Source organism: Moschus berezovskii, chromosome 14 (assembly GCF_049115385.1).
Source record: "Moschus berezovskii isolate FMDL1 chromosome 14, NW_MosBer_1.0, whole genome shotgun sequence".
Lineage (NCBI taxonomy): Eukaryota > Metazoa > Chordata > Mammalia > Artiodactyla > Moschidae > Moschus > Moschus berezovskii.
Window position 1 is genome coordinate 18,664,066 of NC_142473.1, and position 27,687 is coordinate 18,691,752.

General features: G+C 40.7%; 1 long non-coding RNA gene across 1 annotated transcript; it reads right to left on the minus strand.

Moving 5' to 3' along the window:
- Positions 1–889: 889 nt before the first annotated feature.
- Positions 890–27,391, minus strand: LOC129553549 (uncharacterized). The gene is made up of 3 exons (XR_008685490.2): positions 27,314–27,391; positions 27,014–27,221; positions 890–1,372 (listed from the first exon to the last, which is right to left on the minus strand). It is a non-coding gene; the product is annotated as an uncharacterized LOC129553549 (long non-coding RNA).
- Positions 27,392–27,687: the final 296 nt, after the last annotated feature.

A 27,687-nucleotide genomic window follows, 5' to 3' on the forward strand; every position in this document is an offset into this window, starting at 1 on the left:
GCTCCCAGTCCCCAGGGTGCTGGAGTTGATGGCACCCACAGCCGAGGAGAGTGATGGGAGAAGACAGAAGATGCTCCTTCCAGAATCAGTGCCACAATTTGTTGCCTGGGCCTCAAAACACCTGTACTTGAACTTAGTTTCATGATGAAATTTCTCTTGAACAGTCAAGTCAGTTTCTTCTGGCTTCTCTTCATGAGGCTCCGAACCACCCAAAAGGAACCAAGGAAAACTCCTTTTGGGAGGGCTGCTACATTGAATCCACTAGCAATGTAGCTAATTACTCCTTAGAGTATTTCTTCTAGGTGTTTAAAACAATAGAACTATGAATTGTTCTTGATTACATGACATAAAAATGGAAGGAAAATGCTCTATTCCTTTCCCTAGTAGGGAATTTCATGGTAAGGTCATCATTAGGATCTAATGGTGGAGTTATACTATGTGTTTTTAAGGTGACTGGGGCTGTCCACCTATGTCCAGCCTTCTTCATACATTGAAAGTGTACTTACACATACACATGCACACACACGCACACCACCTTGCCTTCAACAGAGGAAGAAAATGGGCATTAGCCTATTTCCTTAATACTTTGCATCCTTTTTCTTTCCTCTGATATATGATATATATGATATATGAAAGAGTGGCCCTTTTTGCAGACCTCTAAACAGAGAAGGCTGGCAGGCTATGCAGTCCATGGGGTCACAAAGAGCTGGACATGACTGAATAATAATTTTTTTAAAGAAAGAGATTACTTAAAAAAAACAAAACACAGTTGCTTTAGAAAACAGTCTTGGCACTGCTTCAACTGCAAGCATAGAGCTACCATAAGACCCACCAATTCCACTCTGACAAGTTTTATATTTTTGATTGCACAAAACATATATTAGCGTGGTTATATTTTATTAGCATGGTTGCACAAAACAGAGATAAGCAGATAGTGGAGTAAATATGTGTTGGGGAGTGGTACTTTTTGGTTTCTAATGATCCATATCAGATACTTTGCACCTCATTGTGCTTATGTGTAGGAGTGGGTGGGGACATGGGGGTGGCTGGAGGTAGTCCATAGAGCCTTCTTACGTTATGACAGTTAAGTAATGGGTTAGGGTGAATAAAAGTTAGGCAGATGTGGCTCAGTACAAAAGGCAATCTTTCATATCCTTCAGAGTGTTTGGGGATTATATATGATGGTAAAATTATATACATTGGTAAAATCCCAGAACTTTGCCTGGCATAAGGCAGGGGCTCAGTGGACATCAGTCCCCTTTCCCTTCCAATCTTCTCCCTTTTATAGATAGACTTTATCTACATCACAGCATTTCCATTCTGTTCACTTTTTCAACTCCCCAAACTTCAAGGCCTCTGGGATTTCTTCTTCCTGTGAAAAAAAAATAGCTCTTAAGAAAAAAGATCTCATACTAATTCACATCTGAATGGAAATGTATGAATGTACACTACCCATGCTCCCTCTCTTGGACAGAATTTTAAGCCCTATATCAAACTATAGAATAGAGGATTAGATTAAATCGTCTGTGAAGGACATTTCAGGAGTCAGAATGAAATTGGAGATGTTATTGTGAAAAGAAAAAGACTCTTCCTCCATGTTCCTAAACTCTGCCAGTTTGATCGTTTGCCTCTTCCTCCATGCATAAGAGATTCTTCTGTGTGGTGGGTTCAGGGGTTTATGTATGCTTTCCATCTGGGGACGAAGCCCAGACGCCACTGGTTGACATACAGCTGAAAAGCATGTGGTATGCATCTCCTTTTAGAAGCTAATAAATAGCTTGGCCACAATCCTTCTTCCTACGGAAAGAAATATCACAGAGCCCTTCCATCCATCCTGGTGCCAAGTAGAAAGAAGAACAACTCAGAATTCTTTCATTAAAATAGTCTGGAAATTCAGAATAAGAATTTTTCACATTTCCTGTGGTTTCAACATATCAATCTTCTAAATAGTGAACTTTCCTTAAATTAAGATTGGAGTCATTTTTTCAGCGAAATTTTGTACACCTCCAGAACATATTTGTAAAAATTTTGAAAACCACTATTATCTTAGCAGCTTTCTCCAAAATGTCTTCTTTGGAAAGGAACTGGTTTTATACAGAAAAGTATCTTAGGAAGTCCTGGGTGTTGAAAGGTTGAAAGTATGGTACTCTGTGAGCATACATAAGCAGGAGACAATCCAAAGGAGGAGAGGAAGAAGAAAAAAAGAATGAGAGAAAAAGCGAGAAAGGGAGCTTGATAAATTTCCACTAGGAATGAGTAGGCTAGGGGAGAAGAGACAGGAAGCCCATCAGCTTGCAGGGAGGCTGTCGCCCAAGCTGGATTGTATCTAAAGCACATCTTTAAAGACAGATTTGGCTAATAAATAAATGGTGCCTATATTGCTTTATGGGCTTCCCATGTGTCTCAGTAGTAAAGAATCTGCTTGCCAATACAGGAAACACAGGAGATGTGGGTTCGATCCCTGGATCAGGAAGATCCCCCTGGGGGAGGAAATGGCAAACCAATCCAGTACTCCTGCCTGGAAAACCTCATGGACGGAGGAGCTTGGCAGGCTACAGTCCATGGGGTCTCAGAGTCAAACATGACTGAGCAGCTGAGCACACACATGCATGTTGCCTTCTAATTACTTCTCTGCTTTTACAAATTGCCAAAAAATGGCCCATGAGAGTGGAGTTTTGTAAACATCAGGGATTGTTCCATACCTAGTGCAAAACAAGGTCAGCTTAAACTTCATGGAATTAATTGAAATTCAGTGTAAATTGCTCAGGTCAAAGGTTATCACAGGCATGTAAGTCCCCTGGGGATTTGCAGAAATCTTGGGAAGGATTGGACTTTCCACAGAAAGCAAATGGGGAAATCGAGTCAGTCATATCTACATTACCTAAGTCATATCTTAAGTTGTCATTTCAGTTACAAATCTTTTGTGCAGATGAGGCCCACATGTGATGTTCTGAGCTTCCTGGCTCATAATTTGCATTTTCAGGCTGACTCTCTGTGGTTTTAGAGTCTCAAGGAGGCTCTTGGGAGCGCAATGTGATTTTTTGAAAATAGTCCCTTTTATGTATACTGGAAAGGTGTGCCTTTGAATGCATTTCTCTGAATAAAATATATTTTTCCAAAGCTCCTGAGGTTGGGGAATGGTTCTCTTTCTCTCTGGCTCCTTTCAACTTTGCACATAACAGAACAATTCAGGACTTGTCTTCTTCACAGCACAAATCCTTGAATGAAGATTGATTTGAAGAGATGGGGGAGGGAAGTCAGTAAAAAGAGAACTGGATACTAACTTATTCTTGCTTTCAGGATAAAAAGGCTCTACTCATCCCCCAAAATTCCACGGGGAATTGAAAAAGGGGAGAGAAACAAGATCATATTGTTAGCACAGAGCTGTTCGCAAATGTCATATCATGGGGCCACATTCACATGATGGCTGAATATTGAAGAAAAATATCCCAAGAGATTCCATAGGGTGTGGAAGCAGGGCAAAAACTTGACTTATTTTTTTCTCCCGCTGTGGGACCTGAACATCAACATTTTAAAAACAGGCCCGGGAGGAGAGTTACCACATCTTGAAAAGTTACCATGATATCTAGATACAAAAATTCATCCACAATTCTCTGTGGCTATTTCTGTCTTATTCAGGACTTTGGGGTCTTAAACATGACACATATCCAACTTTAGGGAGGTGTTTAAGATCCAGTAGAAACTCTGGAAGGGTGCATGAGTCCCTATTAGTCTGCTCCTCTCCCTAAGTCAGAGTGTGCTGTGATGTGTGTGCCTTACTTTTCACAGCTCAAGAAAGGACAGATGAAAACCCAGGATCAAATAGAACTGAATCTGGCTGGGCAGCAGGTAACTAGTAACAGATGATTTGGTCTCAGAGGTCATACCTACTGGGACCAGATGATTCTGCTGATGATGTCCACAATTTTTTGAGTGTTTATAGTTTTTTGAGTGTTTATACCAGGCATTACCAAAAAGCCTTAATATGCCTGGTTTCATTAAATTCTCACCATAACCCTAGGAGGTTCAGTTCAGTTCAGTTCAGTTAAGTCGCTCAGTCATGTCCGACTCTCCGCAACCCCATGAATCACAGCACGCCAGGCCTCCCTATCCATCACCAACTCCCTGAGTTCACTCAAACTCATGTCCACAGAGTTGGCGATACCATCCAGCCATCTCATTCTCGGTCGTCCCCTTCTCCTCCCGCCCCCAGCCTTTCCCAGCATCAGAGTCTTTTCCAGTGAGTCAACTCGTCGCATGAGGTGGCTAAAGTATTGCAGTTTCAGCTTTAGCATCAGTCCTTCCAACGAACACCCAGGATCAATCTCCCTTAGAATGGACTGATTGGATCTCCTTGCAGTCCAAGGGACTCTCAAGAGTCTTCTCCAACACCACAGTTCAAAAACATCAATTCTTCGGCGATCAGCTTTTGTAGCTGTTATTATTTCCATTGTTAAGATGAAGAAACTGAGGCTCAAGTTTAAATAACTTGTTTAAGGTGTTAAGCTAGCTAGTAAATAAGCCTGCAATGTGAACTCAGGAGTGTCTGGCTTGACCACTATGCTACACTTTAAGGAACCATGAACTGAAAATCACCCCCCTTGGCCAAGCAGGATAATAACTGTTTTTATGAGTTGTCTCACAACAGGAGGTCCCAGAAAGAAACATGATGCTGCCACGGAAAATTAACTGAGATCATTTGGGAGGGGCCAAACGGAGGGCTTCCCTGGTGGCTCAGGTGGTAAGTAAATCTGCCTGCAATGCAGGAGACCCAGGTTCAATCCCTGAATCAGGAAGATCCTCTGGAGAAACAAATAGCAACCCACTCCAGTATTCTTGCCTGGAGAATCCCATGGACAGAGGGGCCTGGCAGGCTACAGTTCATGGACTCACAAAGAGTCAGACATGATTGAGTGACGAACGCACCTGAAAGGAGGGAGGAGGTGCCAGCCCTTAATGTGCCCTGCCAACCTCCCCGGAGCTCTCAGTCTGGAATCCATCCTGGCTGAGAGATGTGCCCACCACCAGGAAGGGCCCTGAGTCAGACCAGATATGAGCATAAGCAAGAGGACTGGCCAGAGACAACCCGGAAACTAACTCCATCACCATACAACCTGAGAGCGCAAGTCATGTGACTGAACCGTTCTCTCGGGTTCTCACCCTGCTGCTGTCCACCCAGGTGCCCCTTTCCAAAAAAGTATTTTGCTGGCAGTACAAGTGAGACACTTGGTCAGTTCCTATCCCACTGTTAGACAAGAACCCACTCTTGGGCTCTCGGGCTCCCTTCCAGCAACAACAGTGCCTCTCTATTAGTATCCTGAATGCTGGCTCCTACTGGAAAGGGAAGTAAGTTTCTGTATCAACAAAGAGATGCAATAAGTAAGGAAAGAACCAGTGTTTCCGCTTTCCACCAAGATCCCTCCCCACAGAGGACCAAGGATTCTCTTATCTCCATTTACGACTTTTCATCAAAACTCTCAAGTAAAAATTTAGTTTACTCAATCAAATTATGCAAGCTACAGTAAAAATGATTAACCGACTCACTATGAGGTTTGGAATTTCTATGAGGAGCAAAATCTAGAGCCCAGCAAATTAATCTATAGCAGCAGATTTTTCAGACTTAAGTAGAATTGAAATGTTTTCAAATTGGGATATGGGGAGAAGAAAGGATTTTTTCCCACCATCAAATCAACTCAATCAATGCATTTTTCATGCACCCATTCTGAGATGGAAACCTCTAAAAAAACATTGGTAGGCCCACTCTGAGCTTCCAGTGGACCTACTATAAAAGTTGCCCAACTTGTTTGCCAAAAGGCAAAAAGTATTTCAGATACATCTGGATACTGTCCAGCCCCACAATCTCTCCAAAACAGCTTTTGAAATCTATTAGAAAGCGTGAAAAATTATCTTTGGGATATTTTGGAATTTGTCTTGCAGATTTCCTCCCAAACATCCTGAAGGGGGTTGGGAAATGGTTTAGTCATCTGAGAATTCTAGTATTTGGGGGGGGATTTTAAAGAAATGTTTTAGATATTTGTTTTAAATTTCTTTCAAGTTCAGAAAGCAAATGAAATTGGAAAGTTTTGAAATACCATTTGCAAGCTATTCTGGATGTCTTGACCAGGCTAAAAGAACTTTGCTTGCAAAATTGCTATATTTCTTTTTCTTCCAGGTTTTATAGTGACTTGTTTAGTTTTAGGTCATCAGCCAGAGAGGAGGTAAATGCCCTGTGGACTTAAAATGCAAAGGATGCTTGCTTTTGTTCCTCATCGCCTCTACCTCCAGAAAAATCCCCAACCTAAAAGAAAACAAAAGAAAAGAAAGACTGTTTTTGTGGGGTAAGGTAAAATGACTGTGAATTCCTAATGCCTTCAACAAAATTTAGGTTCAATATATTTTTCAGAAGTTAAAACTTGGAGCTTTCATTGGTTGTACCATTCCACTGCTTTGTAAATAACTTTAATCCACTTTCCAACTCTTCTGGTTATTCTAAATTTATGTTCCTGTATTTCAAGGCCCATCATTTTCATGAGTCACCCAGTCATGTAGAGTGCAAGTGTTTAAAGGCTGGGATCAAGCCAAACAGTTTCTGGGTTCTTCAATGCCTTTATAGACTGCTCTAGCCAGTATGGTAACCTCTGTCTTATTTCCCTGTGGGACAATCTGTAAAGGTGGGGTAAAGAGGGACAGTAACTAACATATTTTGAAAATCTATTCTGTGCCAAGCATACTGTTTCACACCTTAAACTTCAATCCTCACCAAAACCTTATATGGTAAATATTATTAACCATGTTTTTCAGATGAGGAAGCTAAATCTTAGAGGGTTGATATAAATAGCTGAAAGACATAACTGCTAAGGTAAGGTCAAGGTTGAATACAGGTCTTCATCTCCTAAACTTTGCTCATCCTACCCCAAAACATAGCTTCCCCAAGCTGCAGAGCCTCAGTGAAAGACAGATTCAGGAAAAAATGAATCATAGGAAAGGCCTCTGCCTGGGCATGAGCTTCATATTTTTCAAGACCCAGCTAGCTAACGATGCCCAGAGTATGTGTCAACCTAGCCCTGCCTTGGTATAATGTTTCTGGGCTTATTTACAGTGTGGAGTTCATTCCTGATTCATGAGCTGATTCTGGGCTTTGTTCTCCAGACTGGAGTTACCTCTGGCCCCATGGAGTCTCTACTCCTTCTTTTAAGGAGTGAACTTGGGTTCACTGGATATTGACTCCTTCTAAGTGAAGTCTATCAAATTTTTTTCCTAAAACAAGTCATTGAAAAATCCATTAGCTGCTCAAGATTTGGGAAGAGAATTATTCTATTACCTAACTGGAGTTCAAGTAATACAAGCAAGAAAATAATAATAAACAAATGATAGCCGAAGCTACTGAATGCTCAACTTTCTTTAGTCTACTATTTACAATAACCAAAAAGGAATCAGCAGCCCTACATTCAAATTACTAGCAGAATGCCCTGTAATTATGCTGATTGCATGTAAAATTTTTGGCTGCTATGGAGCAGAAGTCAGGGTGAGATGATATCAATAATTCAATTAAAAATTAATAGTTATTTTAAGCTAGCACACGCATGGCAGGTGACAGGGGAGAGGAGAAAGAATGAGTTTTAATTTAGTCCCTTCCATGATCTATGAATTTGGATAGGCATGTTCACATAAATAAATATATTATTTATATATACATATATATTATTATTACGTTCTCATAAATACCACATGAGGTAGGTGCTATGGCTCTCACTTATAGAGGACATAGATGCTCACAATATTTTTTAACCAACTTATTCTGCTGTGAGTCCAATCATTTAAAGCTTTGTTGATATAATATAGCTCTGAGTAAAAAAAAAAAAGAACAGCCCAGAAGGCACAATCCTCACGCAAATCTCTGAAAGAGACAAATTAGAGACAAAATTCTTCTTCTGATTTCTAATTCAGGATCACGGAATGAGCATATGTGTTTATTGCCTCTTTTTACTAAGACTCCATTAGAGGATTTTTTTTTCTTTTTTAATTTAAGGATCATTGCTTTATAGAATGTTGTTGTTTTCTGTCAAACTTCAACATGAATCAGCCATAGGCATACATATATCCCCTCCCTTTTGAAACTCCCTCCCATCTCCCTCTCCTTACCCCACCTCTAGGTTGATACAGAGCCCGTGTTTGAGTTTCCTGAGACATACAGCAAATTCCCGTTGGCTATCTATTTTACATATGGTAATGTAAGTTTCCATGTTACTCTTTCCATACGTCTCACCCTCCCCTCTCCTCTCCCCACGTTCATAAGTCTCTTCTCTATGTCTATTTCTCCATTGCTGCCCTGCAAATAAATTCTTCAGTACCATTGTTCTAGATTCTGTATATATGTGTTAGTATACTACATTTATCTTTCTCTTTCTGACTTATTTCACTCTGTATAATAGGCTCCAGGTTCATCCACTTCATTAGAAATGACTCAAATGTGTTCCCTTTCATGGCTGAGTAATATTCCATTGTGTATATGTACCACAACTGCTTTATCCATTCATCTCTCAATAGACATCTAGGGTGCTTTCATGTTCTAGCTACTGTAAATAGTGCTGCAATGAACAATGGGGCAAATGTGTCTTTTTAAATTTTGGTTTCCTCATTGTATGCCTAAGAGTGTGATTGCTGGGTCATATGGTGCTTTTATTCCTAGTTTTTTAAGGAACTTCCATACCGTCTTTCCATAGTGACTGTATCAATTTAATTCCCACTCAAGTGCAAGAGAGTTCCTTTTTCTCCACACCATCTCCGTCATTTATTGTTTGTATACTTTTTGATGATGGCCATTCTGACCGGTGTGAGGTGACATCTCATTGTAGTTTTGATTTGCATTTCTCTGATAATGAGCAATGTTGAGCATCTTTTCATGTGTTTGTTAGCCATCTGTATGTCTTCTTTGAAGAAATGTCTGTTTAAGTCTTTTCCCCATATTTTGATTGGGTTGTTTGTTTTTCTGGTATTGAGTTGTATGAGCTGCTTGTATATTTTGGAAATGAATCCTTTGTCAGCTGTTTCATTTGCTATTGTTTTCTCCCATTCGGAGTGTTGTCTTTTCACCTTGCTTATAGTTTCCTTTGCTATGCAAAAGCTTTTAAGTTTAATCAGGTCCCACTTGTTTACATTTGTTTTTATTTCTGTTACTTTAAGAGGTGGGTCATAGAGGATCTTGTTTTGATTTATGTCATCGAGTGTTCTGCCTATGTTTTCCTCTAAGGGTTTCATAGTTTCTGGTCTTACACTTAGATCTTTAATCCATTTTGATTTTGCCATTGTGTATGGTGTTAGGAAGTGTTCTAATTTTATTCTTTTACATGTAGCTCTCCAGTGTTTCCAGCACCATCTATTGAAGAGGCTGTCTTTGTCCCATTGTATATTTCTTGCTTCTTTTGTCAAAAATAAGGTACCCATAGGTGCATGTGTTTAAGTCTGGGTTTTCTATCTTGTTCCATTGGTCTTTATTTCTGTTTTTCTGCCAGTACCTTAGTCTGGATGACTTTGCAATATAACCTGAAGTGAGGAAGGTTGATACCTCCAGCTCCATTCTTCTTTCTCGAGACTGCTTTGGCTATTTGGGTCTTTTGTGTTTCCATATGAATTGTGAAATCTTTTGTTCTAGTTCTGTGAAAAATGCCATAGGTAATTTGATAAAGATCTTGTTGAATCTGTAGATTGAGTTTGGTAGTATATTCATTTTCACAATATTGATTCTTCCTACCCAGGAACATGGAATATCTCTCCATCTGTTTATGTCATCTTTGATTTCTTTCATCAATGTCTTATAATTTTCTGGGTACTGTTCTTTTGTCTCCTTCAGTTCAGTTCAGTTCAATTCAGTTGCTCAGTCGTGTCCAACTCTTTGCAACCCCATGAATCACAGCACGCCAGGCCTCCCTGTCTATCACCAATTCCCAGAGATCACTCAAACTCATGTCCATCGAGTCTCCTCAGGTAAGCTTATTCCTAGATATTTGTTGTTGTTGTTGTTGTTGCAATGGTGAATGGGATTGATTCCTTAATTACTCCTTCTGATTTTTCATTGTTAGTATATAGAAATGCAAGTGATTTCCGTGTATTGATTTTGTATTCTGAAACTTTGCTAAATTCACTGATTAGCTCTAGTAATTTTCTGATACTGTCTTTAGGGTTTTCTATGTAGAGTGTCATGTCATCTGCAAACAGTGAGAGTTTTCCTTCTTTTCTGATCTGTATTCATTTCTTTTTCTTCTCTGATTGCTGTAGCTAGGATTTCCAGAACTATGTTGAATAACAGTGGTAATTTGGACACCCTAGTCTTGTTCCTGATCTAGGGTAAATGCTTTCAATTTTTTCACCATTGAGAATAATGTTTGCCATAGGTTTGTCATATACGGCCATATATGTTGAGGCAGGTTCCTTCTATACCCATTTTTTGAAGAGTTTTAATCATAAATGGGTGCTGAATTTTGTCAAAGACTTTTTTGCATCTGTTGAGATTTGTGGTTTATATCTTTCAATTTGTTAATATGTGTATCACATTGATTGATTTGCATATATTGAAGAATTCTGGCATTCCTGGAATAAACCCAACTTGATCATGGGGTGAACTTTTTGATGTGTTGCTGAATTCTGTTTGCTAAAATTTTGTGGAGGATTTTTGTGTCTATGTTCATCAGTGATGTTGGCCTGTAGTTTTCTTTTTCTGTGTTGTCTTTGTCTGGTTTTGGTATCAGGGTGATGGTGGCCTCGTAGAATGAGTTCGAAAGTGTTCCTTCCTCTGCAATTTTTTTGAAAGAGTTTGAGAAGGATAGTCATTAGCTCTTCTCTAAATGTTTGATCGGAGAAGGCAATGGCAAGCCACTCCAGTGTTCTTGCCTGGAGAATCCCAGGGATGGGGGAGCCTGGTGGGCTGCCGTCTATGGGGTTGCACAGAGTCGGACACGACTGAAGTGACTTAGCAGCAGCAGCAGCAGCAGCAAATGTTTGATAGAACTTTCCTGTGAAGCCATCTGGTCCTGGTCATTCATTTTTGGGGAAACTTTTGATCACAGCTTCATTTTCAGTGCTTGATTGGGTTGTTCATAATATCTGCTTCTTCATGGTTCAGTCTTGGAAGATTGAACTTTTCTAAGAACCTGTCCTTTTCTTCCAGATTATCCATTTTATTGCCATATAGTTGTTCATAATAGTCTCTTATAATCCTTTGTATTTCTGCATTGTCTGCTGTAACCTCTCCTTTTTCATTTCTAATTTTGTTGATTTGATTCTTCTCTCTTTTTTTCTTGAGTCTGGCTAAAGATTTGTCAATTTTGTTTATCTTCTCAAAGAACCAGCTTTTAGTTGTATTAATATTTACTATTGTTTCTTTCATTTCTTTTTTATTTCTACTCAGATCTTTATGATTTCTTTCCCTCTGCTAATTTTTTTTTTGTTGTTCTTCTTTTTCCAGTTGTTTTAGGTGTAAAGTTAGGTGGTCTATTCAATGTTTTTCTTGTTTCTTGAGGTAGGATTGTATTGTATAAACTTCCCTATTAGAACTGCTTTTGCTGCATCTCATAGGTTTTGAGTTGTCATGTTTTTATTGTCATTTATTTCTAGAAATTTCTTTGATTTCTTCAGTAACCTGTTGGTTATTTAGAAATGTATTGCTTAATCTCCATATGTTTGTGCTTTTTACAGTTTTTTACTTGTAATTCATATCTAGTCTCATAGTGTTGTGGTCAGGGAAGATGCTTGACATGATTTCAATTTTCTTAAATTTACTGGGGCTTGATTTGTGACCCAAGATGTGGTCTATCCTGGAGAATGTTCCATGTGCACTTGAGAAGAAGGTGTATTCTTCTGCCTTTGGAGGGAATGTCTTGATGATATCAATTAGATCCATCCCATCTAATGTATCATTTAAGACTTGTGTTTCTTTATGAATTTTCTGTTTTGGGGATCTGTCCATTGGTATGAGTGGGATGTTAAAGTCTCCTACTATTACTGTGTTACTGTCAATTTCTCCCTTATGTCTGTTAGTGTTTGTCTTATGTATTGAGGTGCTCCTATGTTGGGTGCATAGATAGTTACAGTTATGTCTTTTTCTTGGGTTGATACCTTGATCATTGTGTAGTGTCCTTCATTATCTCTTTTAATCTTCTTTATTTTAAGGTCTATTTTGTCTGATATGAGGATTGCTACTCCAGCTTTATTTTGCTTCGCATTCACATGGAATATATTTTTCCACCCTCTCACTTTCAGTCTGTATGTGTCTCGAGGTCTGAAGTGGGTGTCTCATAGAGAGCATATACATGGGTCTTGTTTTTGCATCCATTCAGCCAGTCTGTGTCTTTTGGTCAGAGCATTAATCCATTTACATTTAAAGCAATTACTGATATATATGTCACTATTGCCATTTTCTTAATTATTTGGGGTTTGATTTTGTAGATCTTTTTCTTTGCTTGTATTTGTTGACTATATAAGTCCTTTAACATTTGTTGTAAAGCTGATCTGGTGGTACTGAATTATCTTAGCTTTTGCTTGTCTGAAAAGCTTTTAATTTCTCCATCAATTTTGAATGAGATCCTTGCCAGGTAAAGTAATCTTGGTTGTAGATTTTTTCCCTTTCAGTAGTTTAAATACATTCTGCCATTCCCTTCTGGCCTGCAAAGTTTCTGCTGAAAGATCAGCTGTTAAACGTATGGGTATGTTACTTGTTGTTTTTCCCTTGCTGCTTTTAATATTATTTCTTTGTGTTTAGTCTTTGCTAGTTTGATTAATACATGTCTTGGCATGTTTCTCCTTGGATTTATCTTGTATGGGACTCTTTGTGCCTCTTGGACGTGATTGACTATTTCATTTTCCATATTGGGGAAATTTTCAACTATAATCTCTTCAAAATTTTTCTCATACCCTTTCCATTTCTCTTTTTCCTCTGGGACTCCTGTAATTCCAATGTTGGCATGTTTCATATTGTTTCAGAGGTCTCTGAGACTATCCTCAGTTCTTTTCATTCTTTTTACTTTATTCTGCTCTTCAGAAGTTATTTCCATCATTTTATCTTCCAGCTCACTGATTCGTTTTTATGCTTCAGATATTCTTCTATGAATTCCTTCCAGAGTATTTTTAATTTTGGTAGTGTTGTTTGTCTCTGCATGTTTATTCTTTAATTCTTCTATGTCTTTGTTAACTGATTCTTGAATTTTATCCATTCTGTTTTCAAGGTCTTTGATCATCTTTATGATCATTAATATGAATTCTTTTACCTGTAGTTTTCCTATTTCCTCTTCATTTATTTGGACTTCTGTGTTTCTAGTTTGTTCCTTCATTTGTGCACTACTTCTCTGCCTTTTCTTTTTTTTTTTTTTAAACTTATTGTGTTTGAGGTGTCCTTTTCCCAGACTTCAAGGTTGAATTCTTTCTTTCTTTTGGTTTCTGTCCCACTAAGGTTGTTGCAGTGCTTTGTGTAAGTTTTGAATAGGATGAGATTTTTGCTGAGCTTTTTTTATTTGTTTGCTTGCTTGCTTGTTTTGTTTTTCCTCTGATGGGCAAGGCTGAGTGAGGTGGTAAGCCTATCTGTTGATGATTTCATTTGTATTTTTGTTTGTTTGTTTGTTGTTTTTTGGCTGAGGCACCTTGCACAGGGTCCTACTGGTGGCTGTGTGATTCCTGTTCTCATATTCAAGTGGTTTCATTTGTAGGAGTTCTCACTATTTGATACTCCCCAAGGTCTGTGGCTTAGATCATGAACTCCTTATTGCCAAATTCAGACTTAAATTGAAGAAAGCAGGGAAAACCACTAGACCATTCAGATATGACCTAAATCAAATCCCTTATGATTATACAGTGGAAGTAAGAAATAGATTTAAGGGTCTAGATCTGATAGATAGAGTGCCTGATGAACTCTGGACGGAGGTTCGTGACACTGTACAGGAGACAGGGACCAAGACCATCCCCATGGAAAAGAAATGCAAAAAAGCAAAATGGCTGTCTGAGGAGGCCTTACAAATAGCTGTGAAAAGAAGAGAAGCGAAAAGCAAAGGAGGAAAGGAAAGATATAAGCATTTGAATGCAGAGTTTTCCAAAGAATAGCAAGGAGAGATAAGAAAGCCTTCCTCAGCGATCAATGCAAAGAAATAGAGGAAAACAACAGAATAGGAAAAACAAGAGATCTTTTCAAGAAAATAGAGATATCAAGGGAACACTTCATGCAAAGATGGGCTCGATAAAGGACAGAAATGGTATGGACCTAACAGAAGCAGAAGATATTAAGAAGAGGTGGCAAGAATACACAGAAGAACTGTGCAAAAAAGATCTTCACGACGAAGATAATCACAATGGCGTGATCACTCACCTGGAACCAGACATCTTGGAATGTGAAGTCAAGTGGGCCTTAGAGAGCATCACGATGAACAAAGCTAGTGGAGGTGATGGAATTCCAATTGAGCCATTTCAAATCCTGAAAGATGATGCTGTGAAATTGCTGCACTCAATAGGCCAGCAAATTTGGAAAACTCAGTAATGGCCACAGGACTGGAAAAGGTCAGTCTTCATTCCAATCCCAAAGAAAGGCAATGCCAAAGAATGCTCAAACTACCGCACAATTGCACTCATTTCACACGCAAGTAAAGTCATGCTCAAAATTCTCCAAGCTAGGCTTCAGCAATATATGAAATGTGAACTTCCAGATGTTCAAGCAGGTTTTGGAAAAGGCAGAGGCACCAGAGATCAAATTGCCAACAACTGCTGGATCATCGAAAAAGCAAGAGAGTTCCAGAAAAACATCTATTTCTGCTTTATTGACTCTGCCGAAGCCTTTGACTGTGTGGATCACAACAAACTGTGGAAAATTCTGAAAGAGATGGGAATACCAAACCACCTGACCTGCCTCTGGAGAAACCTGTATGCAGGTCAGGAAGCAACAGTTAGAACTGGACATGGAACAACAGACTGGTTCCAAATAGGAAAAGGAGTACGTTAAGGCTGTATATTTTCACCCTGCTTATTTAACTTATATGCAGAGTACATCATGAGGAATGCTGGGCTGGAAGAAGCACCAGCTGGAATCAAGATTGCCGGGAGAAATAGCAATAACCTCAGATATGCAGATGACACCACCCTTATGGCAGAAAGTGAAGAGGAACTCAAAGACCTCTTGATGAAAGTGAAAGAGGAGAGTGAAAAGATTGGCTTGAAGCTCAACATTCAGAAAATGAAGATCATGGCATCTGGTCCCATCACTTCATGGGAAATAGATGGAGAAACAGTGGAAACAGTGTCAGACTTTATTTTTGGGGGGCTCCAAAATCACTGCAGATGCTGATTGCAGCCATGAAATTAAAAGACGCTTACTCCTTGGAAGGAAAGTTATGACCAGCCTAGATAGCATATTAAAAAGCAGAGACATTACTTTGCCAACCAAGGTCCGTCTAGTCAAGGCTATGGTTTTTCCCATGGTCATGTATGGATGTGAGAGTTGGACTGTGAAGAAAGCTGATTGCCGAAGAATTGATGCTTTTGAACTGTGGTGCTGGAGAAGACTCTTGAGAGTCCCTTGGACTGCAAGGAGATCCATCCAGCCCATTCTAAAGGAGATCAATCCTGGGTGTTCATTGGAAGGACTTATGCTAAAGCTGAAACTCCAGTACTTTGGCCACCTCATGCGATGAGTTGACTTACTGGAAAAGAGTCTGATGCTAGGAGGGATTGGGGGTAGGAGGAGACGGGGACAACAGAGAATGAGATGGCTGGATGGCATCACCGACTCTGTGGACATGAGTTTGAGTGAACTCCAGGAGTTGGTGATGGACAAGGAGGCCTGGCGTGCTGTGATTCATGGGGTCGCAAAGAGTCAGATACAACTGAGCAAGTGAACTGAACTGAACTGAACTGAAGGTTAATTGTCTGGTAGTCTGGTGTCTTGAAGTCAGTGCTCCCACTCCAAAGGCTCAGAGCTTGATCTCTACTCAGGAATAAAGATTCCATAAGTGGTTTGTTATGATATAAGTGAGATTAACACAAATACCCCAAAACAAGAAACCCAAGATGAACCCCAGACAAATGGCAGTTACAAAATCAGGCAGATAATAAGTAAAATAATGGAATACACATATACATCCATAAGCAAAATCAAAACAGTCCCATAAAAGTAAAATACAATAGATTGACCCAGGAAACAAAGAAAACCAAAAATTATATCTACCAGTTAAGAATAAAACTAACTTAAGCACAAACTGAAAACAAAACTAAAGCAACGTGCCAACTGGGGCATAAAGCAATTAAAGCAAAACTAACAAATATGTTGAGAGGATAGGAAAGAAAGAAAAGAAAGTAAGAATAGATATGCGAAGCTAAATAGAGGTAGCTAGATGAAGATTTATATACATTAAAGATTAACTGCTAAGGGAAAAGAACAGTAGGAAAAACACACAGTCATGTAGAAAAAATAATAATTGTTTAAAAAATTAAAAAGAAAAAAAAATGGAAGAGAAAATTAAAAAAAAAAGGAAAACTCCACAGAATTGCAAAAGCCCAATGTAGAGACAGAGGTTTACAATAAAAAGTGTGATTGTAACAAAAAACTCAAAAACTTAATTAGATTTCATCGTGCCAATAAAATCAACAACTGAAACGGAGAGTTGGTGGTGGGAGGGTAAAAAAAGAAAAAGAAAAAAAAAAACACCTCAGGAGAACCTACAGAACAAACAAGCCAAAACATAAGAATAATAAATGCTTTTCTTGAGTCACTGCTGTCAGAGTCCTTTTCCTCTCTGGGAGTCACAGTCCTTCTCACCTCCCTAGGATGCCCTCCAACACTGTGCTGATCTCTGGACCTGCTGTGGGGGCAGCTCAGATTCTAATCTGGTCCTCCTCCCATGTATTGTTGACTCTAATGTCGACAGCTGTCAGAAGTAGTGCATTTTCTTTTGTGGGAGCTCTCAATGTCCTTTTATATATTCCATAGACACAGAGTGTGCCTAGTTGATCATGTGGATTTAATCTGCAGCTTGTACAGCTGGTGGGAAGGTTTTTGGGTCTTCTCCCTTAGCTGCACTGCCCCTGGGTTTCAACTGTGGTTTTATTTCCACCTCTGCATGTGGGTCATCCACTGGGGTTTGCTCCTGAGGCTGCCCTGGAGGACTTGGGTTTGCCCCTGTGAGGGCCAGAGGTGGAGGTGGTGCAGCTGTTTGGGTCTCAGGGGTTCTGGCAGCACCTTGGTTCTCAGGAGAGTTGGCAGCTAGGGAAGCAGGAAATATAGCGCTATAGAAGGGTATGGCAAACAGTATTGGCCAATACACTCCAGTATTCTTGCCTGGAGAAAACCCTCCCCGACAGAGGAGCCTGGCAGGCCACAATCCACAGGGTCGCAAACAGTTGGACATGACCAAAGTGACCCCCACCTGCATAGACGCAATAATTTTTTTTTTTTTTTGCCTGTGGCAGCTCTGCCCCAGTGAGGGTTGAGCATGAAGGTGGCACAGCTGCTTGGGTCATGGGGACCCTGGTGGCACCAAGTGTGCAGGGACATGGACTGCCCCAGCCACAGGAGTTACGGCCCTATCAGTCTTTTCTTGAGCCTCCGGTAGCTGGTGATCAGAAGGCCTCTTTGACCAGTCTTTCTCCATAGATCTGCCTGTTCTTGCACTTAGAGGGCTCCCTTGCCTGGGGTCCTTCTCCATTGTTTTGCACTTCAGGCACATAGTGGCCCCCTCACCTCCCACCCCCTCCCCCGCCAGCTGGGGTCCTACTCTGTAGTTCTGCATCAGTCACTTAAAGGAGCACCCTGTGTGGCATCCTACTCTGTAGCTCAGTGTGTCAGTTGTTTGGTGGACCAGCCTCTCTATTGTTCAGCTGCCGATGCTGGCGTGTCGGGGGAGAGAGGCTATGGTGCAGTATCGTCTTGCTTCCGTGGCTGCCTGACTTTCCTCCACAGGCATTTTCCACCACAGTCTCCTCCCTCACATCTCCTCAATCCACCTCTCCGCAGTCAACAGCAGCCCTTGCCCTGGGATTGCTCTACAATCCCTAAACTCCAGTTCCCAGCCCCTGAGACTTCCAGAGGACCTGCATCCCTGTCCAGGGTAAGTATGGCTGTGGCAAGGACTGTCTGATTCTCATTCCATTTAGGCTGCCACAGATCAGCTGTTTCACTCTCAGCCTTAAATGTTTGTCCTCTGACTCAGACAATTGCCCCAATGTGGGGATCGGACTCCGGCTTTTGTTCTCCCACCCACTGAGGGCAGGTCCAATCCAATCCAATCCTCCTGTTTTCCCCCCTAGTTCCTTCATCCTACTGAGTTTTGCATGATCCTATATATTCTTTTCTGCTGGTCAGGTTCTCCTCTCCACCCTCAACTGGTGTTCTGCATGCACTTCTGTTGTCTGAAGGTGTGTTCCTGATGTATCCCTGGAGAGAGATGTACTCCACAGCCACCTACTTCTCTGCCATCTTATTCTCCCAACCAGGATTTTTTTTTTTAAGCAAAAAATCTTCAACAATGAAATGAATAGGAGGAGGATGAGAAATTTCAGTGAATTTGTAGGCTACCAGAAGTGAAAGGAAGACCATCAACTAAGGGGCCAATGGAAGAAAGACAGTCTTGAATGTGAGGGAAATGCTGCAGCGCATCAGGTAGGGGGCCAGCAAAATCAAGAGAGACTCTGGATTCAAAATCTGGGAGTGGAAAACTCACTTTTCACTGTAAAAATAGAAGGCCTATACCTAGAACCGGTGATCCGAGACATAACTTTTCTTCAAGTCCACATGCAATACAAATGCAGGTCCTTGCCCACAGGACAATCATTAGAGAGCTCTTTTCAAAACAGGGCAGCATGAACTGTGGGGGGAAGAACTAAGTGGTGGTGTCAATATTAATGACCCCGAGTAAGACCCTGCTCATTCATTCCTTGGGGCTCTCTGCCTTCATCACAGTACTCAGAGCATCCAGCTTGGAGAAAGCCTAGCTGATGCAACCTGAGGGCTTATCCAGAGGTCCTGGGCAGTGGGCTTATTGGTAATTTTTACATCTAGAGAAACAGTAAAAAAATCACTAGATATTTGAGAAAGTCTGAAACAAGAAAGAGAAACACCAAGATAAACAGACATGTTGGTCATTTCCCAAGAGGAATAAGAGAGCTTAGGGAATAGATGAGAATTTACAGAACAAGACTAATTTGGTATACTCAGGACTACTCAGGAATATTTGGCAAGGATAAAATAAGAATTGGAAGTTACATTTAAAAAATAAAGATTTTTTTTGAAGTTAAAAATGTCATATCAAAATTGAACATTCAGTAGATGGAGTGTAAGGCCAGGTTGAAAAAAACTCCTAGAAAACAGAATTAAAGGTAGTAAGGGAAAAAATGTGAGCAAAATTAAAACACATTAGAGATCAGTGTTAAGAGATGTGACATTTTATTATTAAGAATTCTAGAGAAAATAGAAATAAAAGAGGGCAAGAAAATATCAAAAACAGAAAACATTTTACAGTTTGAGATTAGCAAGTACAGACTGCTATATATAAGGTAAATAAAGAACAGGGTCCTACTGTCTAGCGCAGGGCACTATATTAAATGTCTTGAAATAAACCGTAATGGAAAAGAATTATATATGTGTACATGTGTGAGACTAACTCACTTTGGTATACACCAAAAACTAATATAACTTTGTAAATAAACTGTATTTCAATGAAAAAAAGTTCCCCAAATTGATGGGAGAGTACCTTTAAATATAAAGGGCTCATCAGTGCCCAGACTAATAAACAAAGACAGTTACCCCACAACACAATATAGTGAAATTTCAGAACATTGAAGATTAAAAGAATATCCTAAAATTTTCTTGAAAGAGGGACAGAGAAAAACAGTAGATAAACTAAATAAATGATAGTATGAAGCAAAGAGCTAAGTGCCCAAAGTCTACAAAGCCAGAATCAAGAATATAAGCATATTATTTAGGATAACCATCAGAGAACCCTAAAACTAAAGTCATTAAAAATTGGTTTTCTCTGAGGAACAGGATTGATGGAGGTGAATCAGGAACCATGGGTGGGATTGTGACATTTTATTGTTAGCATGAAAGTATTACTTTGGACAGAATACACACACACACACACACACACACACACACATGTCACATTTATTATAAATATTAGTCATAATTAATATACACTAGAGTCAGTATATACTATAATCTATGTATTACATGAAATACTATGCATGCATGCTAAGTTGCTTCAATCGTGTCTGACTCTTTGCGACCCTAGGGACTGTAGCCTGCCAGACTCCTCTGTCCATGGGATTCTTCAGGCAAGAGTACTGGATAGGGTTGCCATGCCCTCCTGCAAGGAATCTTCATGTTCCCAAGGACTGAACCCAAGTCTCTTACGTCTCCTGCATTGGCAGGCCACTTCTTTATCACTAGCACCACCTGGGAAACCCCATAAAATATCACATGTAGTTAATAAATATATTATCATTGCCTGTGTATGAAGCTAATACTTGCAGACTGTAGTTTATTACCTTTTGAAAACTAACCAATAAGGCAATGTCTCTTACACCGTAACACTTAAACAAGGTTTATTCTTGCCTGTATGTGTTACAGTGCACACATAATTACTGATGGATTTGATACAGAGCCATAAAATCATATCCCACAAGGTCTCCTAGTGGCCTGGAAAATAAATAAGCCTCCTACCAACACAACTTCCAAATAGTCAGTGGCTTAGGCTGAGCCAATAGGATATAAAAACAGTTGGTTGAAAAGTGGAAACTTCAAGCTGAAAAACATTTGGGATTTTCTGATCTCAATTGAATGTTTTTTTAAAAACTGAATTTCGTCAAACCTGTTTGTGTATATGGGGAGTGAGCCATAGGCACCAAGGAACATTTGACTCTTCATGCTGCTAAACATGCTGGGAGAAAGAAACTTCTGGAAGCTGGTTGAATTATTTTGAGCCACAGTGAATTCCTTTAGGGAAAGCGAAAAAGTTTCCTAACTGATCCCTTTGCAGCATAACGGATTGGTCTCACATGGGAGACGGCCACTAAGTAATGCTTCATGGGAGAGACTAGAAAAAGGCAGGTCTGTAGAACCTAAAACATTTGGCAAACTGAAGACTAGAGGTAATGTGAAAAGAAGAGTTCGTTCAAGTGAATGTACAAGAGAGGACAGAAAAGCAGGAGTAAGAAAGATGAGATGTGAGAAATATATTCACAGAAATGCAGTCCAGTTCTGAGAAGCACTGGATTCATTAGGCTACATCAGCACCTGTTTGGGGCTTAAGCTGCCATTGGTGGTGTTTTTCTTAGCCTGGTACCTTTTCAGTTGACTATGCAGAAAGCATTCCTCAGAGTTGGGGCATGGTGCAGGCTGTACTATTTCACTCACAGCTGATAATTTCCCTAGAGGCAGGTGAGATGCAGGAAGACGAAACCAAGGACTCACAAGAAAAATTGCATTAGTGGAGAAGTGGAGAGTACAGGGGGATTGAGTAGGCGAAGCTGGCCAGTAATATAATAATTCAAAGACCGCAGGTAAAAACAGTCCCCTGGGATGGGGCAGTTTGTCAAGCACTCAGTCAAGGAAGGAAAACAAGAAGCCAAAAATTGTGGTGAAATTGTTTTCCTGAAAGAGGAGCTCTATAAATAGAGATACCATGGGTTAGAAAGAACAGAAAAACATCACAGCAAACCTGCATTCAGAATGAGATGCAGATTTGAGCTCCAAGTAGGAAGATCTTAGATATGACTCTCCCAGGTATTGAGAAGGGAGCCACCAAGGTGATGGGGGCTTCAGAAAATCGAAATGCCTTGATAGTCTATGATTAAGTCAAGTTTATGTGTCAGGTAGAATCATAGACTCAGTGATGCCAATGTCTTTTTGATCTGAAGATTTTTCCCCTAGGAGTGGAGGATAAGAATGTTAATTTAGAGGAGGATGTTAGGGGCACAATATTGAAAGGGGGTTTCTGGAAAGGCATTGAGGGTATCCCCCTGTGCTTCATACCTCTTTGTGTCCCTTTTGTTGAGTATAGGTGGGACACACTCTCACTTGAGACTTGTTTCTAGGCGATGGACATGGAAAAGGTGATGGAGTGTCACTCCCAGGTTTGCTTTATGTTATATTAGACTCCATTTTTGCAGACTGGGTCATAAAACACTCTTTGCTGGCTTGATAAAATAGATGGCCATATTGATGAAGTCCATGTGGCAAGGAATGATGGCTGACCCCTGGAAGATGTAGGAAAGCTCAGGACCTGAGGTCAGCCCTTAACCTACAGCCAGTAGAAGGTGGTAGCACTTGGTCATATGGCCACAGGAAAATGAATTCTGCCAACAACCTGAATGAGCTTGGAAGTGAACTCTTCCCCAGTCAAGCTCCAGAGGAGAATGCAGCCCAGCCTCCAGTTTTGTGAGACCCCAGGAAGAGGACTCGGTTCAGCCCAATGTCCAAATTCCTGACCCGTGGAAACTGAGATAATAAATATGTGTTGCCTAAAGTTGCTAAATCTGTGATATTTTGTTACACAGCTATAGGAAATAAATATAGTGGGGGAGGAATAGGTAAAGGGAATTGAAGAAAGATGTCAGATAACTTCTTCTGAACAGGAAATAACAAGGCTGCCATGATGCCAAGGGTTCATCTCATCACTAATAAATAACATTTACTCTTTCTTGTTGTCCACTGCCCATTGGTCTAACAGTAGGCTTTTGTCACCTCTGAGTTGTCTCCTCCCTCTTTCCTTGAGATAGAACCTGTATGTTGTATTATTGGCCAAAAGATAACAAAAGGTATTCCTCCTAGTTTTTCATTGTAGGTGGTCTGAGCCCATGCAAAAGTGAGGTGGGAAAGTGTGTTGCTCTATTCTTTGGATAGCTTCTCCTCCCATGAAGAATGCTGCTCCAAAAAAGCATAAATAGCCTCTTGCTACTACCCTTCACATGCCCTACCCATGCTCCATACCTTTTTGAATTTCCTTCTTTCCATTAAATTTTGTCTGTTTCTATGTTCTATTCCTTAGATCCTGCTTGGGATCATTGAATTCATGCTAAGTTCAGTCATCTGATATCAATTTAGAGAATCATCTCACTGCAATAACATTTATGCTTTTTAAACAATACCTTAAAAAAAAAAACACTAAACCAGTGGGAAACTCAAGAAACTGGTGAACAGATATATTGCCCAGTCAAGACTCCCAAGGCCCCATAAACCACACCACTTAGGGACAATGGGAAACAGCTTTCCTGTCTGCTCCAGAAGACTGCCTCACATTTCCTTCCCACTGGGGGCCTCTTGTTGGTCAGGCCTATATCAAGTGGCCGTATTATGTTTATTCCAGAAGCAGTAGCAGCAGCATCTGTCAAGTGTCTGGCAGGTGTCAGACTCCACTCACCCCCATGTGGAAATGTGGATGGACAACTTGCCTTATGCTCATCACAGATACACCACTTGTATCTTCTAAGGGTTTTCAGCAGTCACTCTTCCTGCATGTATCTCTGAGCTGTAGAGAAATGTGCATTTCTTCTTGGAGCAATGAGAGAGAAGCCAGGAAATGGAACTCAGCATAGGTTTAGGTTTGAACAAGTGGAGTCACCCCTTCAGGGAAGGTACCCAGTGTCCTGTTACAAGGAAGATTCAGAAAAGCTCCATATCGCCAAGGAGACTCAGAGACCCTCTCCACCTAGACCTCACTGTCTTGGTCTCTAAGGCCTTGTGCGACATGCCATCTGCCTGGAATGCCGTCTCTTACTCTACTTGAATCTATGGTTAGTTTAGGGATATGTACCACCTCATGCAACGAGTTGACTCACTGTAAAAGACTCTGATGCTGGGAAGGGTTGGGGGCGGGAGGAGAAGGGGACGACAGAGAATGAGATGGCTGGATGGCATCACCGACTCTGTGGACATGAGTTTGAGTGAACTCCGGGAGTTGGTGATGGACAGGGAGGCCTGGCGTGCTGTGATTCGTGGGGTCGCGGAGAGTCGGACACGACTGAGCGACTGAACTGAGCTGAACTGAACTGAACACATGCCCTGCTGCCTTAACTGACTTTAGAGTGATGAGGCTGCTTACTCTGGGCCTTCATAAGAGCAGCAATATGACATTTAAGATGCTGCCCAGAAATTGTCTGAATTGTCTGTCTCCCTGACCAGATAGTAGGTTTCTTGAAGATATGGGTTGGATCTGTTGTCTTTTGTCTTCAGAGCCTAGCTCAGTATCTAGCCCTAAATAACTGAGTTGTAGATTAGAGAATGAATGAATGCCCAGATAGGAAGCAAGGATCTGATCTGTTCAAGCTGAAACTGAGAAAAAGAAAGAAAAAGGAGGTGATGATTCTACAAGAGCAAGAGTTGAGAAGGAGGTGAAGTTGATAGGTGTTCTATATTAAATCAGGCCACAAGTTCTTTGTCCCATCCTGCCCTGTGTGATTTTGGGGCAGCCAAGGTACTTCATGACATTTCCAAAAGGGCATCCGTGAAAACCACTCAGCTGACGGCAGGAAGGCAGGGCTTTATTAACAGAAATTTTGTGGTTGAGAAAGTATTACAAAACAGTGCAATAAGTAGGTTTTACTTTCATGGCAGTTTCTGGTTATTTCCTACAGTCAAAGTAATTTATAAACACTTATCTATTATATGTTTACAAGTTGATGTTGATGAGGTCTATTTTTTTTCCCCATATTAGACTTTGGACAGGAGATGGAAACTCCTTTTCCTTTTCTTAAAAAAAATAAGCTAACTTGTTTACTTGTATTAGTCATATTAACTTGTGTTAGAAAGAGGTGATGTTATAAGGTGTTCTACATTAAACAGACCCACAAATAATCTGTTCCATCCTGTCCTATGTAATTATTGGACAGCAAAGTTACTTTATGACATTTTCCAAAAGGGTGTCTTAGTTACATGTGTTTTGCTATAACTTGAATATTCATTGAAAATATGTGTCATAACACATTTAATCAAATAACACCATCTTTATAAATAGTTATGAATGATATATTGATCCTCTCTCCTTCTTCAAGGTTTTGCCAGCCACATCTTCTATGGCAGTACTACCCACCATTGCTCACATACTGAGCTACAGTCCCCTGATCTAATCCAGTCCTGTTAGTTAGTTAGTGTTAGTCACTCAGTCATGTCCAACTCTTTGTGATCCCTATATAGCCTGTCAGGCTCCTCTGTACACGGAATTCTCCAGGCAAGAATGCTGGAGTGGATAGCCATTCCTTTCTCCAGAGGATCTTCATGATCCAGGGAGTGAACCTAGGTCTCCTTCATTGCAGGCAGATTCTTTACCATCTGAGCCACCAGAGATCTTTCGGGATGTGCCCACTATTTCCATTGTGTTCTACCTTTGAGAACAACTATACCTATTTTTTATTAATTAGAAAAATCTCTTCTATCACTTCTATGAACTTAGTGTGGACAAGAGTTTTCCCATCTTGAGAACTGGGAAAACCTCTATGAATAACTATGCAGATACATAAAGGGAGAACATTCCATACAGAAGAAACAACTTGTGCAAAGGCCCTGGGGCAGAAGTGTGCTTGGCAAGAATAGGCAAGAGCCCAAGATGGCTGGATCGTAGCTGAGCAGAGTCAGCAAATGATAACATAATAGAAGATGAACAGCAGGATATAAGGAGAGCTGTAGCTTGTGGAGTCCTGAGGCCATTTTATGGACCTTGGCTTTTACTCTGAGGAAGATGGTAAAGTATTGGTGGTTTATGAGCAGGGAAGTAAGATAATCTTAAGACAGCTGCTCTAGCTGTCTGCTCTAGCTGGACAGGGAAGCCTGGCATGCTGCAGTCCAGGGAGTCGCAAAGAGTCAAACACGACTGAGTGACTGAATTGAACTGAGCTGAACTCCAGCTGTCATGGTGAGAATAGACTCAAAGGAGAAGAATCAGTATGCTAGTGCAAAAACCTGGGTTGGAGATGATGGCTCAGACCATGGTGGTAACATGGATGGTTGGATTGTAGATATACTTTGATGGTACAGTCAACAGGATTTCCTGATTTATGAAATGAAGAGAAAGAGAAGACAGGAGTCCATGATGACTCCAAGGCTTTTGGTCTGAACACAGAAAGGAAGTGTTGGCCTCAAAGATTTGGGATGACTACGAGTGGAACAGATTTACAAGAGGAAATCAAGAGTTCTGTTTCTGATGTATTGAGTTGAAGATGTTGACTGGGCAGGTCTATATTTCAACAGGGAAGTATATGCTTGAAATGGCACTTAAGGACTTGAGATTGGGTGGGTTCACCAAGGTAGTGAGTTTGGTTAGAGAGGGGTAGAGGGCAATGGTCAAGCCTGGGGCACTCCAATGTTAAGCAGTCTGGAGAAGAGGATCTAGATAGGGACACTTAGAAGAAACAGTCAGTGAAGGAAGAGAGAAAAAAGAAAATTCAGTTGATACATGTGCTGCATCTTAATTCGGTACATTATGTAACAATCTAGATTGAGCAATTGGAACTAAACCGAGATCGTTCTTCACTTTGAGGAAAACAATATGATGCAATGGATAAATAATGGGTCTAGCCTATGATGTAAGTACTTTTAAAATTACACCCTCTACACCTCACCCCCACAACCTCAATGCAGTACCTGACAGTCTGTGTAGAAAGCTACCTTGGATCTTCCCAGTTGTTTCTGAAAAGAAAGCTCACTATATTATTAGTATTTTCAGCCATTTTTAAAGAAAACTACTAAATTATTTTTAAATGAATGAAAATCAGTTGGGTTTGTTGGTGAGAATAGTGACCATAGGCAAGTGATGAGCATCCTAGGATCTGGCACTTTCTGTGACTCAGACGAGGAAAGGTCTGCCTAGAGAGAATTCAGGGTGGCTAGGTACAGGTTCTAGCTTTAAAAAAATAATAATAAATTAATTCTTTTTAAGCAGCAAAATAGAGCAGAAAGTAGAGTCCCCAGACACCTCCTGTCCAGGTTCTACCAGTTTTCCTTAGACTTACTTTGTGCCACAGGCAATTTGCTTGATTGAGGTTTTCATTTCCTCACCTGTAAACTGAGGGTGCTCAGTTGTCTCTGACTCTTTGCGTCCCCATGAACTGTAGCCACCAGGCTCCTCTGTCCATGGAATTTCCCAAGCAAGAATACTGGACTGGGTAGCCATTTCCTCCTCCAGGGGATCTTCTCAACCCAGGGATCGAACCTACGTCTCCTGTAGCTCCTGCATCCACAGGCGAATTCTTTATCACTGAGCCACCTGGGAAGCCCAAATTGAAAGTAGAATGAATTATATTAAAACTGAAGTTTTTTTCAGGAAGGTGTTCTTAATGTCAAGGTCTTACTAGAGACCTTAAAAGGAAGGTAGATTTCTTCTCTTGAGTTCTTGGGAGCCAGCTGCAAATGACTGGGGTTGAATGAGTTATAAAGACACTGTGTTATTTAAAAAGCAATGAGATCAGTGCTTCCACATCCATAAATACGTGTGAATGCCCCAGGGGAGATGTGCCTGCCTACCATCGCCAGCTCATAAAGGTGACCATATTAACACTGGCCTGGAGCTTCAGTTTCCCCATGAGGCAGCCAGCCAAGTCTCATGATTTGTGACACAGCTGTCAGCGCTCCCAAGACTGTCTCTTGGCCCCTTGACCTTGGGGCAGGTGGGCCAAGCGGGAGCCCTTCCACCAGCTCCCGGACTCCTGCTTGGGCCCATGAATCTCATGAGA